The 17,869-nt window shown below is 36.0% G+C and overlaps 1 protein-coding gene across 7 annotated transcripts in view; it reads right to left on the minus strand.

Moving 5' to 3' along the window:
• The window catches only part of HNF4G (hepatocyte nuclear factor 4 gamma), a 121,661-nt gene that overhangs the window by 102,725 nt on the left and 1,067 nt on the right, over positions 1-17,869 (minus strand). For 3 of the 7 annotated variants that reach the window (XM_072734454.1, XM_072734451.1, XM_072734452.1), the window contains exon 2: positions 17,718-17,805. The exons of the other annotated variants lie outside the window; for them this stretch is intronic. The gene's annotated coding sequence lies outside the window, so the exon portion shown is untranslated. The remainder of the gene's footprint in view (positions 1-17,717; positions 17,806-17,869) is intronic. 7 annotated transcript variants of the gene reach the window in all.

Below are 17,869 nucleotides of genomic sequence, written 5' to 3' on the forward strand. Positions count from 1 at the left end.
TTTTCATAACCTTACTTAAATAAAAAGCATGTTTTCAAAATTGTATTCACTAATACACGGTAAAGCTCATGATTTGTGTGTGTGGTGTTTGCGTGTGCTGTGCTTACCTAAACTATTTACATGAACTCTATCTTAAACACAGTGCAAGGGTATGGTTTCATGAGGTTCATTAACATAAGCAAATACCTACCTGTCAGCTGGTAGTGTGTATTCAGTACTTACTAAATGTGAAGTGACACACATGGGCAAATTCCACGAAAAGTAGCAGTAAAAGGTGCCTACAGCCAAAGCAGTAATAGTAGTTGTATGCCAATTGCATCTCAATTTTAAAAAGTTATCACTATTTTTATTAATATAAAAAATTGAATAGTTTAGGAATATTTATCTGCAGTAATACTTATATACTTCCATGTATGATAAATTTGTACAGAAAGAAAGGGAATTATCTAAGGCTTGTTAAGTTTTGCCATGAACAAAACACAGTTTCTAAACATAACTTGGTAACTACTTTCCTAAATTATTAATTCTCTCCTCTTTGTATGATGAGTATAATATTCTTACTAATTTACAATATAGAAATATTTGTACTAGTATTTTAAATTGATTTTAAATCATAAGAAAATTAAAAAATCTAAACATATGTATCCTCTATGATCCAGTAATTCTGTTCTTGGAAATATACTCATTAGAAATGAGGGCTCAGGTCCAACAAATGACATAAAATACATTCAAGGCAGCGTTATTTGTAATAGCCCCAAACTGGAAACAACCCAAATATCCAGTAACAGTAGACTTAGTAAATTGATTGCTGTTTATTCATTCAATGGCACACTACAGAACAATGAAAAAGAATCAGCTACTAATATATACAGCAGTACAGTTAACAGGCAGATTTAACCTAGGTGTGAGTAAGTGTACCATGGTATTTTTTTTAGGGAACTGGAAATACTTTAGGTGTCAATGATTATGTTTTACATATGTAAAAATTTGAATGTGTCCTTAAGAAAAGTCAAAATTCAATAAAAAAATCTTCAGTTAAAAGCAAAAGCAATACAACAGTATGTGTCAAAAGCTAAAGAAAGCTGACTTGTTGACTTACTAAATTAATACTAGAGAAATAAATGAACTTTTTAAAAAGCTCTGTCCATGTACAAACATTCATTACAAAATTATGAGTAGGAAAAAAATTAATATCAACCTGTACAACAATAGGAAAATGGCTAGGTGGATTGTGTTATTTCAACTCAATGGAATTTTATGTGATATTGCAAAAAGAATTCAAAAAACTTCTCTAATAAGAAAAAAACTTTAATTAAATAATCAGTGAAAAAATCCAAATACAAATTACTCATGGTGAATAAATATAAAAGCTATGCATGCCCATAAACACACATATATATAAAAGAGTAGGTAAAAAAGTACAAAAACAGAAATGTGTGTGTGCTGAATAATGGGAAATTCAATTTTCATTTTAAAAAATTCTTTGAAGTTGTTACAATTCTGCTCTAATAACAGTAAGAATATGTATAAATATATTCAATATTTCAAGAATGAATTAATGTAAAATGTTACTAAGGGATAGATCTAAGCAAAAAGAAAAGGGATTATACTTCAGATAAAGTAAATGGCTAGAGAAGACATAGAAGAAACCCTAAGCATGAAATTATGCAAAAGTGAAAAAATTCTAGGCAAAAAATTAAATCGATGTGTAATTGGGTGTAGGTTTGTAGAACAGAAGATCAAGGAAGAGAGAATCCTGCCTTAAAAGAACAAACTAAGGCAACTGAATATCAGCTAGGTGTTTGAGCAGATAAGTGTTTCAAAATACCATCTCTGCTATAAACTAGCTGTATAATGTCCATCTAAAAAGAAGAACAATAATAATAGAATCATTGGGTTGTTTTGAAGACTAAATGAGTTAAAGCAGATAAAGCATTTAGAACAATGCCCGCCAATGATAAGTACTCAACAAATATTAGATATTGCAATAGGAAAATTAAGACTTGCAGAAAAAACAAAGAGTAATTTCATTTGATTTTTTTTCCAAATTTAGCCTTTAAAAATTTTCAAACTCACAGTTTTATCAAAGTTATATTTAGTTTGGTAAGGATATTTCTCATTACTCAGAAATTTAACATTAATTTTATCTAGTATTTGCAGGGGCCTGATTCACACAACAGCAGCTTTGTAGAAATTCAACAAGATACACTAGCTGTATGAGCATTATTCGTTTCATATAAACAATGGTAGTTGTTTCCATGTGATCCTCAAAGCTAATTGTAAGATCTGGAATTCAGTGGGTATTAAATGGCTAGAAAAACAGATAAATTACAGCAGGGGACATATTAGACTTGTGGTTGAGTATTCAACAGAGCTATTATTGCTTCCGTAAAAGTCTATCATCTGGACCTAGAATATAGACTCTGTTCCCCACCTCTCAAAGCAAAACATTAGAGACAGTCATCAGGGAGCTTGTATTGCTCTCCCCTCCCCCCATCTTAGTGACATTTCTTTAACAATTTCCTGTTCTGAAATTTGTTATATGGTTCTCTCTTTCCTCCCCCTCTATGGTTCTTTTGCTCCTCCATTCTCCATATGAAATATAGCATCATAATGAATGTACAGGTAATGTCCTCCACTTATGATTACCACCCCCCAACAAACAAACAAACACACAAACAAAAATAGTGGTTTCCAAGGTCTCCATCACTGACCACATGACGAAATGAAAGGTGCTGCTCAGGACAATCCTGACAAGCACAGTGCCTGAGAGCAGAGGAGATGATCTGCACCAGTAACAGTTTTCAGCCGCTTCAGTAGCAGCACCTTAAAGAATACTGAGAAATGCAGATTCTCAGCTCTATCCCAGAATCAAAATCTCTCATGGTGGGTCCAATAATCTGCATGGTTATGAGCTTTCAGGTGATTCTGATGACCACTCAACTTTGCGAATCACTTGTAAATGCCACTCCATATAAACTGCCTTACAACTAAATCTTACAAGTAGCAGAAAGTCTAGCAGAACCATGAATTCTCTGGTGTAAACTAACCCTTATTAACTCTATTTGTCTTCAAACATAATTAAAAAAGAAATGATAGGTTTTTCATATTCATAAATGTGAGAAAATATTTGCCCATGAATTGATTAAAAAGTCTTTGAAAACAGAAATCTGACATATCTAATCTGAAAAACCAATCGTCCCAAAGTTAAATAAAGAGTCAACCCAGGCAATGAAAGAGTGGTATGGACTGAATCTCATTCGACTCACTACTGGATCCTCACTGACCAACATGGTATGTGGTCCTAAGCACTTGAACTGTGACTAGTGGGAATTGACTTGTGCTGCAAGCATAAAAATGTACTAGATTTTGAAGGCTTACTAAAAAAAAAAAAAGCAATGTAAACTATGTCATTAATGATTGTTATACTTACATTGATTCACATGGAAGTTAATACATTTTTGATATATTGAGTTAAATATAATAGATTCTCAAAATTACTTTCCCTTATTTCAACCTTCTTGACATGTGGCTATGTAAAAATGTAAAGAAGCTTCCACATTATTAAAAAAAAAGTTTTAAAGAGATTAAAGAATGTGCCAGACTTTTTTTACTTTATTAAAAATTTTGTATTTCCTTTCTTCTCTTGCTCTCCTAGCCTTTTGTTTCAGCCCTTTTCACAATGTTCACGGTTTCTGCTGCTGAGACCTCTCAGCCAGCTGGGCTGATGTGATTATCTCCAAACAACAATAAATATGAAGAAGGCACAAATCAGAGGAAACTCCTAGAACCATCTCTGTGGAGGTGATATTTATTTATTTATTTATTTATTTATTTATTTATTTATTTATTTATTTTGGAGGTGACATTTAAACAGAAGGAAAAGGTGAAGACATTCAGGTCATGTTTATGTATGGGAGGTGGTGGTGATTTGGGAAGGAGTTTTGAATGAAAAGGGCCAAAGTTGTGAAAAATAACTTGGCTTTTTTTGATAATGGAGAAAACATGGATGCATGGATGTGGCCAGAAGTAAGAGAATGACCAGGTCATCAAATGCCTCAGCGGTCACACAAAGGGTCTGGATTTTATTCTTGGCACAATGTGCAACCAACTGGATGGGTTTAGACAGGAGGTGATAGGTTCTTACTTATGTTAAGGGAAACACTATGGAAAATGAGAGAACAGTTAATGGGCAGCTGGAGTTGTCCAGATATGCCATTATTGTGGCTTGGATGACACAGCAGCAGAGATGGAGGGGAAGTGGAAACTGCAAGGCTCGTTTGGAGGTGATATTGGCTGATCTCTAATTCAAATTAGATCAGGTATATAACAGAAGAGGGTAACTCCTGGTTTATGGTTTATGTGAAAAATTGAGAAGGTTTTTTTTAATAACTACTTCCAGGATCATAAGAGGAAATTAAACATCACAGAGATGAAAAGAAAGGCTATTTCCATTTATTACATAACTGCCAAGTACTAGAAAATGGTGCTAGGTGGTGTCTTCTATTGGTGCTGTCCAATTTAAGCTTCTCACAACCCTATGAAAGTCTGTAGTATTCCTCTAGATTAGAGACGGGCAAACTAAAGCACAAACAAGTTAATAACTTGTCAAGGGTCACTCAGCAACTCGGTCTACTCTCTAATTCCCTCTGTCTTAAATGCTTTACACATACCACCCCATGCCAAGACTGATAATTTTCTCTAAATCAATGAACTACTGTTCCTAAGATATTTATTGCAAGATGGCTAAAGACATAATGCAACCAATCTTCCACAATTTTAAAACAGACCCACTGGAGTGAGCACACTGCTTCAAATGCCTGTGATTTGCAATTATATCGTGAGTGAAACGAAAAATGTTTGTGAGAATGAATCGTGGCACTTTTATTGCAAGCTGAGTGTCAGGATTCTACCTGAGAAATTCTGAAACAATCTGTTTAATGCATAACTTCAAATACAGAAATTGCCCTTTGTACCTGAAAGGCCTTGTGTCTTTGTTTATCTCTCCTGACCAGGAAAGAGAGGATGCAGCCATGGATAGCGTCCCTCAGAACTGGTCTGGCATTTTGGCCCTTTTGCTACCATTATCAGTGGTGCTTAGCTGTATGGCTCTTTAATTCATGGAATAACTGGTTAGTAGTCCCTGAATTATTGTATATATTCCTTTGTGCATCCAATGCTTCTTAAAACTTAGTGCTCCTAAATTAAGTTGAGGCATATATGTTTTAAGATTTTATTTATTTATTCATGAGAGAGAGAGAGAGAGAGAGAGAGGCAGAGACACAGGCAGAGGGAGAAGCAGGCTCCATGCAGGGAGCCCAACATGGGACTCGATCCTGGGTCTCCAAGATTACACCCTGGGCGAAGGCGGCACTAAACTGCTGAGCCACCTGGGCTGCCCAGCATATATGTTTTATGTGAGGTCTTGGATACAGTAGAGAGTGAAATCCGAAAGAAAGACATATTTAAAATGTTTCTCCAAAATGCAAACACAGTACCTGCCCTATTTTGGAGTTAGCTTAATTGGCCATTGCTCTTTAACTTTTCAGAGTCTCAGTGCCCCAAATATACATACCCACAGAATTTCCTTCTACTGCTACTTAATTAAAATGCTGTACCAGTTACTCAAAGGCCAACTTGGGGAAATAGTAGTATGTACATATGTAGCATATAGAAATTAAAAAAAAGACTTATTATTCATAGTCTGTTTTATTCATAGAAGATCCATCTTTGTATGTCTATTCAGTGAATCTAGATGATATCCTCAAGCCACATCAATTTTTGCCATTTGTCCTAATCAGACTGGCCAAAAGGGAGGTTGCATGAAAGCAAGAATGACTATGTGGATTGGGGGGTGAGTATTAGGAGAGAAGAAGGCTTTCTAGATGTCAACATGAGTGGTTTTGGTTTTGGACTGAGTTGATTTAATTTATAGTCTAAAACGAATATATGCATGTGCCATAAGGAAGATCTGAACATATAAGACTGTAGTAAGACTAAATTACTTACGGTTACCCTGCTGTTATGTGATGAATTGTGCCTTCCCCCTCAACCCCCAGAACCTCAGAATATGACTGTACTTGGTAAAACGAGGTCATACAGATGGGCCCGAACATAAAACTGGTGTCCTTAGAAGAGGAGATTAGGGTACAGACATTCATGAAAGAAAGACCAAGAAGAAATCAAACCCACCAATACCTTGATCTCAGACATCTAGGCCCCACAACTGTGAGAAAATTAATTTCTGATGTTAAAACACCCAGATTCTGGTATTTTGTTAAGGCAGCCCTACAGTACTAAAATATCTAGCTTAAAAAAATATTTTATTCCTTAGTTTTCTTCAAGCAGAAAAAAAAAATTTTTGAGATAAGTTCTGCATACATTACCAATATCTGGAATACACTATGTAATAAAGAGGAGCTATACAATCTCTTTGGTGTATGTATTTCTATAGAAATGAATACATATATTTGTATCTGTATCCAGGAATAAGTGATTTGTATATTACAAAATTTACTATAAACCAACTTGAATGAGAATTATTATTGTATTTATTTCTCCAACTATTTTGCTAGTTTGTAAACTCTAGGGATCCTATTTATTCCTTATATCATTTAAACCACTACATGTTTTGCACATAATACTCAAAAACTCTTGCCTAATTGAATTATAACCCTTTTTAAAGAAGGATACATTTTTATCATAGCTACTTGTTTCAAATATCCAAGTTATCAATTCAGTTTCACAAAATGAAATGTCAGGTTTTTGACTCACAAGAAAAAATATGTACTTTATATAGGTAGGAAACAACATTACTCAAAACTGTTTTAGGCTTAAGTAAAAGAACTATGTGTTATGCATGCATACTGTTTGTTCTCCCTTATAAGTTAAGTATTTAATGCAATTTGAGGACATATATCAAACATACTCTCTACTTAGATAACAATTACTTTGCAAGTTGTGTAACTCTCAACTTTCTGGGAATCAATGCATGAATAGAAAAAAAATTGACCCTTAAAATTCATAAGCCATGTGGTAATGGAAAGTAGTTCAGTATATACTATATATGCTAACTATAAATATCCTTATATTTCTTATTTAACATATCCATAATGAGGATAATTTCAGGTAGCAGGATTCTTTGTCCAGAAAGAAGGTGATCAACTAAACTAAGAAAGAAAAATCATCTTTTAAAACACTCCAGGACTTGGGGCACCTGGGTGGCTCAGCAGTTGAGCATCTGCTTTGGCTCAGGGCATGATCCCGGGGTCCTGGGACCCCACAGGGAGGCTGCTTCTCCCTTTGCCTTTGTTTTTGCCCCTCTGTCTGTGTCTCTCATGAATAAATAAATTAAAAAATATTAAAACAACAACAACAATACTTCAGGGTTTTAAATTGTAAACCTTGCTTCCTAAAACATTTCATTATCAAATAAATAATCACAACTTAGGAAACTTTTCATACTTATCCATGACTCCTGAAGAGAAGATAATAATGTACACAAAATTACAATTAAGTTAATATTCAAAATGCTTCAATTCATTTTGCAAAGCTAGTTAAAATTCTGAAAGTCCATCCCTTAAGCATCAGATTTTACTTCATCAAATATGTGCCTATTATCATTACTATCCCTGATTTTAATAAATTAGTTTCCATTAGAAGCTCCAGTTCAGTGTCTTATGATCTATTCCAACCTGTCTCAGGCATCAATCCACCACGGTATTTGTTTACATACAAGTATCAGGTATGCTCAAACGAGCCCAGTGAAATCATTTACATGCTTCACATAAATAATGATGGGATATGAAAAATGAGGAATATATAATTACCTTACTTCATTTTAGCCTAAAAATCAAATGAGATTAACTGCATAAAATCTCTCTTATAAGAAGAAACCGCTCTTTAGCAGAAGGGCCTCAGTTCGCCCTGACACTTACTTATAACTAGCTGTGCAGTCTCTGCTGGGTCTTTATGTCTTTGCCTCAGTTTCCTCTTCTGCGCAGTGGGGAGTTAATAATACTTTAGACCTTATGGTGTTAGTGTGAAAACTAAATGATTTATGTGAAGCACTGGGTGCCCAGCACACAGAAAGTGTTTAATAAATGGTAACTAGGCACAGTAGTTAATGGCAGTAATAAGTTATGTGTATGTGTTTATGTTTACATTTATATGTATGTATATGAAACCTACAGAAATAGGGATAACTATATAGAAATATTAATTTAATATAGAGAAAATGCAAAGGAGCAAGTGATGTCAGTGTTTCCCTTGTGTACCACTCTACTGAATGCTTTAAAAGTCATCTCATTTAACTTTTTCAAGTAGGCTGTACGCCTAATGTGGGGGTTGAATTCATGACCTCAAGATCAAGAGTCTCATCCTCTACCAACTGAGCCAGCCAGATGCCCCTCATTTAACCCTTACCAACACACTGTGCCCATGAGTAAGGCGGGGCTCTGGTCAGTTGGCTAACATTGCCCCCAAACTATCCAAATGGTATACCCTCAATGAGAAGGATTTTGCAAAGATGCTTTAAAAGACCCTCTGACATTCCAGATTAATTGGTGAGAAAACAGCAGTCCATGCTAAGTCTGCATAAACATATTGCACAGTTCTTGAGCAGTTCTTAAAGTGATTTTGAAATGGTTACACAGAAGATATACAGATAACATACAGCAATGTGTATGGACACATTAAACCTAACTATTAATTTGCTTTTATGTACTCATAAGAGAGTATTTAGAATATGAATGAATCCCTCAATGGAGAGTATGAGTATTTCAGTTACTCTGGATTACCATCCCTTTTTATCTCTACCATGAAAAGAAGCCACAAGAATTAAAGATTTGCAAAAAAGGAGCAAATGAAGAAATGTCAAAACTTCTAAGAAAGAAAAAGAAAGAAAGAGAAGAAAGAAAGAAAGAAAGAAAGAAAGAAAGAAAGAAAGAAAGAAAAGAAAGAAAAAAGAAAAGAAAGGAAAAGAAAAGAAAGAGAAATCCTAAATTGTGAGCCTGTTCAGCACGTAATTTTTTCATATTTCTGAAGCTGACAAATGGTGCACGTCAGTGGTATGGGGAAACAACTCAGTGCCCTGGACAGGACAAGAGAAACAGAATATATTGAACCAAAGGATTATGTTTAAAAACTTCCTTGAAGTTTTTATCTTTGAATTTCCTAAGAGAAACAAACAAAAAAATTAAAAATTTAAAAACTGGGTCATTCTATATATTTCCTTAGCAAATTAACTAACAAATACATATAATTTTACTTAATTCATCTAGAATCAGTTTACAGATAAAGGACAAGTAAGAAAATTCAGAGTCTAGAAAATGCTCTGAGATTCTGGAATTTTTGTGAAATATTCCACATTAACTGCAAATTCTCATTTTACTCCCCAACCTTTACCAGGGTCTACTGTACCATCTCCCAGAACTCAACAGGACACTATCCCCTGTCCTACTGGAAGAATGTCCTCCCAAACCCTTGCAGATCAACCCAACTATCACTCTTGCATCAAACTTACACACACACACACACACACACACACACACACACACTAGCTAAAAAGACACTGGCTCAAAATCTAAAAAGCTATATTTAATAATGACTGCACAAGGCTCTGAGTCTTTGTCTTCCCATGGTTGTCAAAGGACTTAAATAAAATAATGTACGGGAAAGCACTGTAAATTGTGCATATAAAAGAATTCTATAAACTGTAAAGCTCAATTATTAGTATCATTTTAGTTATAATGATATTTATTAATGTTAGTGCTCAAAAAAAAGTCTAAATTTTGTGGCATGACATAAAAAAGTCTCTATCTTTAGTCCTTTTCCTATTTTTGTAAACTAACTTTCCACTACCTTTTCTTATTTTACCACACAATGGGGCCTCATAAAGTCATAAAACCAACTTTATTTTTTTCATTTATGTATGCTATTCTTTTTAATGACTAAAATATCATTTATTTTCTTTTCTTGACCCAATCCTAGCCCCTGTATAAAAACAAATTCATATGGGAGAGAATAAACTTATATCTGATAAAGGACTTGTAGCTATACTATATATAGAACTCTTACAACTTGATAAGAAGAAAATAACTCAATTTTTAAAAGACAGGTGGAGATGCATAGTTTTTGAACAAAACTTCACCAAAGAAAATACATGTACATAATCTCAAGAAAAGATGCTCAGATTCATTAGTCATTAGGGAAATGCAAATGAAAACTACAATGAGATCTCATCACACACCTTTTAGAATGTCTAAAATTAAAAAACTGGGCATACCAAATATTGGTAAGAGTGTAAAGAAACTAGAACTATTGGTGGGAGCATAAAGTGGTACAATCAGGAAACCAGTCTGACAGTTCCTTCTATGGAATCCAGCTATTATACTTCTCAATAATTACAGTTGACCTTAGAACGACACAGAGGTTGGGGACCCTGACCCCACACACACATGCAATTGAAAATACACATATGACTTCTGATTTCCCAAAACCTTAACTACTAATAAATAGCCTTCTGTTGACTGGAAGCCTTCCTGATAGCACAGTTGATTAGCACATTGTACGTTATATGTATTACATACTATAGTCTTATAATAAAGTAAGCTAGAGAAAAGAAAACATTATTAAGAAAATCATTAAGAAGAGAAAATACATTCATATCACTGTACTGTATCTATTAAAAAAATCCACCAAAAAATGGGTCTGTGCAATTCAAACTCATATTGTTCAAAGGTCAACCGTATACAAAACAAATGAAAGGATATGTCGACACAAAGACTTTGTACCCGAATGTTCAAGCACCTTTATTTGCAAAAGCCAAAACTGAAGCAAAACTGAAACAATCCAAATGTTCATCAACAGGTCAATGAATAAACAAAGTATAGTATATCCATAGAGTGTCATCCTATTTAACAAGCAAGCAAACAGACAAGCAAGCATTGATAGATGTAACAAAATGAATGAATCTTAAAACAATATGCTGAGTGAAAGAATTCCCTATGTTCCCATGGATAAACAATTCTAGAAAATGCAAACTAATTTGCAGGGGCAGAAAGTAGATCAGTGGTTATCTGAGGTAGGAGCAGGAGGCATGGTTTACAAAAGAGCCTGAAGAAACCTTAGGGATGTTGGCTATGTTCACTAACTTTATGGTGATTGTTTCACTGGTATAAACTTATGCAAAACATTTAAATCGTGCACTTTACATTTGTGCCGTTTATTGTATGTCAGTTGTACCTCACATATCTGTTTCTCTAAATAAGGAATAAGTTACTGGTACACACAACAAGACAACGGAATGTTGAAATTACTATGCTAAATGAGAAAAAGGACAACACAAAGGGTATGTACTATACTATTCTATTTATATATTATTCTGGAAAAGGCACTTACCAGAGTAATAGCTTTTTTTTATTCATATCCCCAACCAGACATGAAAAGTTTAGGAGAGAATCATTTCTAGTCATTATTTTACCCTCAAATAGAGAATACAGTGCCTGAAAATTAGGTTTTTAACAAGCATTTTAATTCTTTCACCTTTCTTCTCTTTTATAGTTGTTTCACTCAGTGAACATTTTTTCATTAAGCTTCAGCTAAATGCCCAACTAAAGAATTGGGCAAGAACAATGCAGTTCCTACCCTTGGAGGCCCAACAGTCAGCCTGAAAGAATGATCATCAAACATCCAACCACAATATGTGATGAAGTTGGTAACAGTCACATCAGGAACAAGATACAAGGAAATTGATATATGGGATCAGGAAAGATTTCAAAGGTGTGTTTTGTTTTGTTTTGTTCTGTTTTGTTTTGTTTTGTTTTGTTTTTAGCACAGACCTGTGAGGTAAGTGGAAGTTGGCTAGGATGATGAGGGAAAAATGATGGTGATGGTGGCTAAGAGTGTCCAGAAGAACAGAAACAGTATTTTGAAAGTATAGAGAAGCATGCATTTGAGGAACCAAGAGATGTATTCCAGCAGAAGCCTAAAGTAAGGGATCTCAAGAAAATCATGGACTCAGTCACTTGGCCCTTCACGCTAAGAGCATTAGAAGTTAACAAATTGTTTTAAATGGAGGGGGAAAAAAACCCTAAACCCAAAAAAGATAATGGTCCAATCTGTATTCTCTACATCTGTCTACTTGCTATCTGGGACACTGACTGGAGGCCGGTAGGACTAGGAAGGGAGAACAGTTATTGCAAAAATTCAGGTTAGAGGGACACCTGGGTGGCTCAGCGGTTGGGCATCTGCCTTCAGCTCAGGACCTGATCCTGGGATCCAGGATCAAGTCCTGCATCGGGTTCCCCACAGGGAGCCTGCTTCTCCCTCTGCCTGTGTCTCTGCCTCTCTCTGTCTCTCATGAATAAATAAATAATTTTTAAAAAAAATTCAGGTTAGAAATAGCAATTATTTTGCTGAAAATTAGCACAAAGTAGGGAAACATACTCTATTTAAATACTCAACAATCTGACCCTGAATGCTGCCAGTCAACCTTAAGGGGAAAAAAGAGGGAAATCTTTCATAACCCAACCTATTTATAGACTTTTCACGGCTCCTCATGGCCTAATGGACACAGCTCAAATCTTTGACACCTAGGCACCATCTCCCCAGTATTCCTTCTCCATGTCATCTCTTGCCATACCACCTACTCCAATTGTAACCTCCGCTGCCCCAAATACCTTTCTGATCTAGAAAAGATCCCCACTCAACAACTTCTAATCAGAAAATCATTAGCTCCTCTCTGGCTACTCAAGCTACATGTATCCTTTGTGCTTCTGTTTTCCATGGTATTTCTACCTATTATATTAATGAAATAGTTGTTGCCTTACATTATAGATGATTATATGTGTTTGTTTTCTAAGTAGATTGTTTGTGTTTGAGATCAGGGATGTTATTTTATTTATATTTGTATTTAGGCACCTAGTAAGGTGTATACAACTTAAAATTCCTGCTAAATTAATATATATCAACTTTACATGCAACTTCTTTCTTTTATTTTAAACATTTTTTTTAAGATTGTATTATTTATTTATCCATGAGAGACACAGAGAGAGAGGCAGAGACATAGGCAGAGAGAGAAGCAGGAGAGCCCGATGCAGGACTTGACCCTGGAACTCCAAGATCATATCCTGAGCCAAAGGCAGACGCTCAACCACTGAGCCACCCAGGCATCCCTTATGTGCAACTTATAACCATGATATCTGAAACAAGTAAATGCAAAAGAAACAAACGAGCAAGGGCAACTGGTTGGCTCAGTGGTTGAGCATCTGCCTTCCACTCATGTTGTGATCCTGGGGTCCTGGTATTGAGCACCATGCATGAGCCTGCTTCTCCCTCTGCCTATGTCTCTACCTCTCTCTCTGTGTCTCTCATGAATAAACAAATAAAATCTTTAAAAAAAAAAAAGAGCAAATACTGGGACAGATGTCATAATCCTAAGTAAGCTAAGAGCACGAGCAAAACATGAGACAGTGTATGAACTAGAGGAACAATACTCAAAGATTCAAAAATAAAAAAAAACAAAACTAAATTAATGTGCCCAGATGACATTATTAGCCAATACTTTAAATGAGATGGAGAGACATTGCCTAGATGTTTATGTTGACTTTTTGCTTTCATAGATAAATGTGATTCTTCTTTACTGAAATATAGACAAAGTATCAAACATTCAACAGATAAAATGTTTGATATAAATAATACAAGAATTAATACACATATACTTTGCAAGTAATGACTATTATCCTCATTTTATAAGTTTTTAAAACTCAGGCACAGAAATATTAACTTATTCAAGGATACACAGCTGGCAGAGAGCAAGGCTGAAATTTGTGCCCAGATCTTAAGCCCATCTTCTGACCACTGAACATATTTAGAACAATCCTTGGACACTGCTTAGCTAAAAAGCACCATGAAGTCAGGAACGATGTCTTTCTTATTCATCATCGTATCTCTGAGGCCTATTAGAAGGCTTAGCCAGGTCTCTAGGGCTCCATAAACTCTTGAGGACATATGTAATTTGTTTGTGTATGTAAATGTAATTTCTCTAGAGAGAGGGCCAATAAAAACAGGTGACACTTATTAACAACTTACTATAAATCAAGTAGTGCTTTTAGATGCATTATCTCATTCTATCACAATAGCAGCAATACAGAATACATTTTGGGTACTTAATATATGCCAATTGTTCTAATGTTTTCATGTATTAACATATATAATCAGCATACCAATTCTATGATAGGTGTTTATAATTTCATATACTTCAAAAATAAGGAAGGTGGACTTCCCAAGTCCCCTATTCCCTGCTCCCCTTTTAAGAAATGGTTGGGCAGGGATATAAACATCTCAACGTGACAACAAACAAAGCCTTCTTTCTTGGCTCAAATGCCATGAGTTGGTCACCCTCAAAGATCTTCATGTCCTTCAAAATGTTAAGAAAAAGAGAAAAAAGGAAAAAATGAACCCCTTATTATTTTCCAGAAAATCATCTTGATAAAATATGATAAAAGATCATGTATTAAATATTCATATACAAATATACACACATTACATCATGTATTATATATGTATTAAGTTAGGGAGTACAGGCAATAAAGCAGATCTATTCTTGAAGGTGTACTCATAATGAATGGGCAAGATAGTACTGAGTTACAAAGGTACTTACTTACATAAATAAATGTGCATATATACAGCTCCTGATACATCAGAAGCAAGGTTGTTATGAGCCCTTATAGATATTTTGTGACCAAGAAAAGTGTCTTCCCCAGGGAACAGTCAGACAAGAGCAAGGGAATATAGCTTGGCCCGGGGGTGGAGGAATCAAGGTTTCAGTTCTCACTTTCCCCTCAGTGGGTCATCTTTATGCAGTGAGCAACCAGATGACCAAGCAGAGCAGCCATGGTTACTCTCATAGCCTAGAGCCATGGTGCCTGGATTTGAACCTCCAGTTTTATCACCTGTACATGTGTAGCTTTAGTAGAGTTTTTAAATTTCTCTATGCTTCATTCTTCCCATCTGACAATGGGGAGATTATTATTATGAACTCTAGAAATTTTTTAAAGAATCTAGAAGGAAAAAAATGCATGCAAATGGCTTAGAAAATTTCATAGCACATATTAAGAATTCAGTAAGTATTAACTATATATATATGTATATATATAAAGAATATTCCTAAATAGGTTGTTCAGCTGTAAGAGTAAGCCTCACCTGAAGTGCTCCTTATGCCTATGTATGAACCGATTAATATCAATAGGTGACAGTTCCCATGTGGAGTGTGAAGAGAAGTGATTCTACATGAAGGTATCATTGTACACACCATTATTTTGTTTGCATCTAGCTTAAGGATCCAAAGGTACCAGTACCTCTAGCCATTCATTTAGTAAATGGATGGGTAGTAACTAATGGAATGGCATCCTTTACAAGCTCAAAATGAGATGGAATTTTGAAACACATATAATTCCCTTTCTACTTTATTATATTTTCATTATTTATTTATTTTTTATTTATTTTTTTTTTAAATCTTTTTTTTTTTTAATTTATGATAGTCACAGAGAGAGAGAGAGGCAGAGACACAGGCGGAGGAAGAAGCAGGCTCCATGCACCGGGAGCCCGATGTGGGATTCGATCCCGGGTCTCCAGGATCACGCCCTGGGCCAAAGGCAGGCGCCAAACCGCTGCGCCACCCAGGGATCCCTCATTATTTATTTATATATCTATTTACTTAATTGAGAGAGAGAGAAAGCATGTGCTAACACACACACACACACACACAAAGGGGAGGGCTAGAGGGAGAGGGAGAGAGAATCCTAAGCAGGCTCCACTCCCAGCGCAGAGGCCAACATGGGGCTCAGTCTCACAACCCTGAGCTCATGACCTGCACTGAAATCAAGAGTTAAGGCTTAGCCAAGTGAGCGACCCAGGTGCCCCTGTACGTTACTATATTTTTAAAACAAAATTCTCAAGCTCTCTAAGTCAGATGTTCCAAGACTGGTTCATATAATTTCCAAATTATAAAACTCCAACAATGAGAAATCATGTTTTCAACCAGTTAGGCAACACTTTAAATACATCAATATTATCCAGTGTTGGTGAGGGCATGGTAAATACACGGTGGATACTTAAGGCTCCTTGAAATATCTATCAAATTTAAAGAGACCATCCCCCTAGATCCAGCAATTCTCATCTCACAATAAATCTATCTCCTTGCAAAGATAATGTACACAGACATTCACTACATCACTATTTGTAAGGTCAAAGTTTCAGTCTTCACTTCCTCCTCAGATGGTCACCTCTGTACAGTGAGCCTCCCTATGACCAAGTGAATATTCTGGGGGATACTGGCTGGCTACATTGGGTGGACATATTAAAAGAAAAGAATCTTCAAATATTGACAGAAATATTTGATATTAAATGAAAAATAAATTTCAGAACACCGGTAGGATATGAACCATTATCCAAGCTTTAGAAATAACGAGAGAAAAGTTCCTGTGGTTACACACATGAAGGGATACAAGCCCAACCATCAATGGCAGTTACACATATGAAGTGGAAAAGGGGAGTTCACTTTGTATTTTACTATAGTTTTCAAGTTGCTTTATTACTTTTAGATTTCACAGAAGTAACAAAAATTTTCAAAGAAATGGGGCCCTCAAAAATAAAATTTGCATGTGAGTATTAAAAAAATTTTTTTAGCAATCCTCAAAATTAATTTGTGTTGTTCCATATGCTTAGAATCACAACTGCAGAATAAAAGGCTTATGAGATCTTAGTAGACATATGTAGTAAAAGTGTTGTGCTACCTTCATAAAGCATGTCGAGAAAAATTCTATTTGTACGCCATAAAATGGAGCTTGGGAGAGATGGAAAGAAGAGAATAATGGCTTTCAGTTTCCATTCCGCCTTTTTTTTTTTTACATAGGTAACCTATACACCCAAGCTGGGGCTCGAACTCAGGACCCTCAAGACCAAGAGCCACATCCTCTAATGACTTAATCAGCCACGCACCCCTTTACTCCACTTTTAAAAGAGAAAAATGAGTAGTTCAGCAGCACTCTTACCTCTGTCTCTTCCATCCCCTCCTACAAATCGAACCAGGGAGGAGCCAACTCTACTTGGCCACAGACTTCAAATACATAATAAATAGATCAGGTGGCCTGATGATGTGTCCATAGAAGAGGAAAAACAGAGGAAGGTGTGGCGAGTGGGTGGGGACAGCAGAATTATTATGTAAAAGCAGCACTGGCTGGAGAGGAAGACTATTTTAATGTTGAATAAATGTTTGTGGAGGGACAGAGAGACAGAGGCTACGTGTAAAAAGAATGGAAAAGTGAGAAGAGGAACAAAACAAAAACTAGGAAACGTTGCTATCAACGAGGTGGTTAGCTTTCAGGACATCCCTCTGACTTTAGAGCTTCTGCATTCTGCCACCCCCTAGGCCTTGGTGTCAGGTCAAAGTTCAGGGAAGATGCAGGCTGCAGAGGGGTCCCCTGACTCCGCGCTGGGCCAGCCTTAGGAACAGGCGCATCAGGTAGGAGGCACACATCCCATTCAATCCAAAGACCTCATCTCGTGCTGGCCTATTTCCCTTAGACGTGGGATGGTTATGGCTTAAGGGGCGCATTGCTCAAACAAGCTTCCAAAGGGCATCTCTTCCCCAAGGAGGCCAAAATGATTTCAACAGAACCGTACATAGTTATGATGTATGTAACCATGACACACACCTGTGTGTGTGTATAAACTATATAGCTTGTTCCGCAACTCATCTCCCAGCAGCAGCGTCCCCGGAAGATGCTCACTCCCAAAGTGTCCCTATGGGGGGGGGGGGGGGGGGGGGACACAAGGTGAGACTAGGCCCGGCACCTCCCCACAAAGC

This window comes from Vulpes vulpes, chromosome 13 (genome assembly GCF_048418805.1).
Source record: "Vulpes vulpes isolate BD-2025 chromosome 13, VulVul3, whole genome shotgun sequence".
NCBI lineage: Eukaryota > Metazoa > Chordata > Mammalia > Carnivora > Canidae > Vulpes > Vulpes vulpes.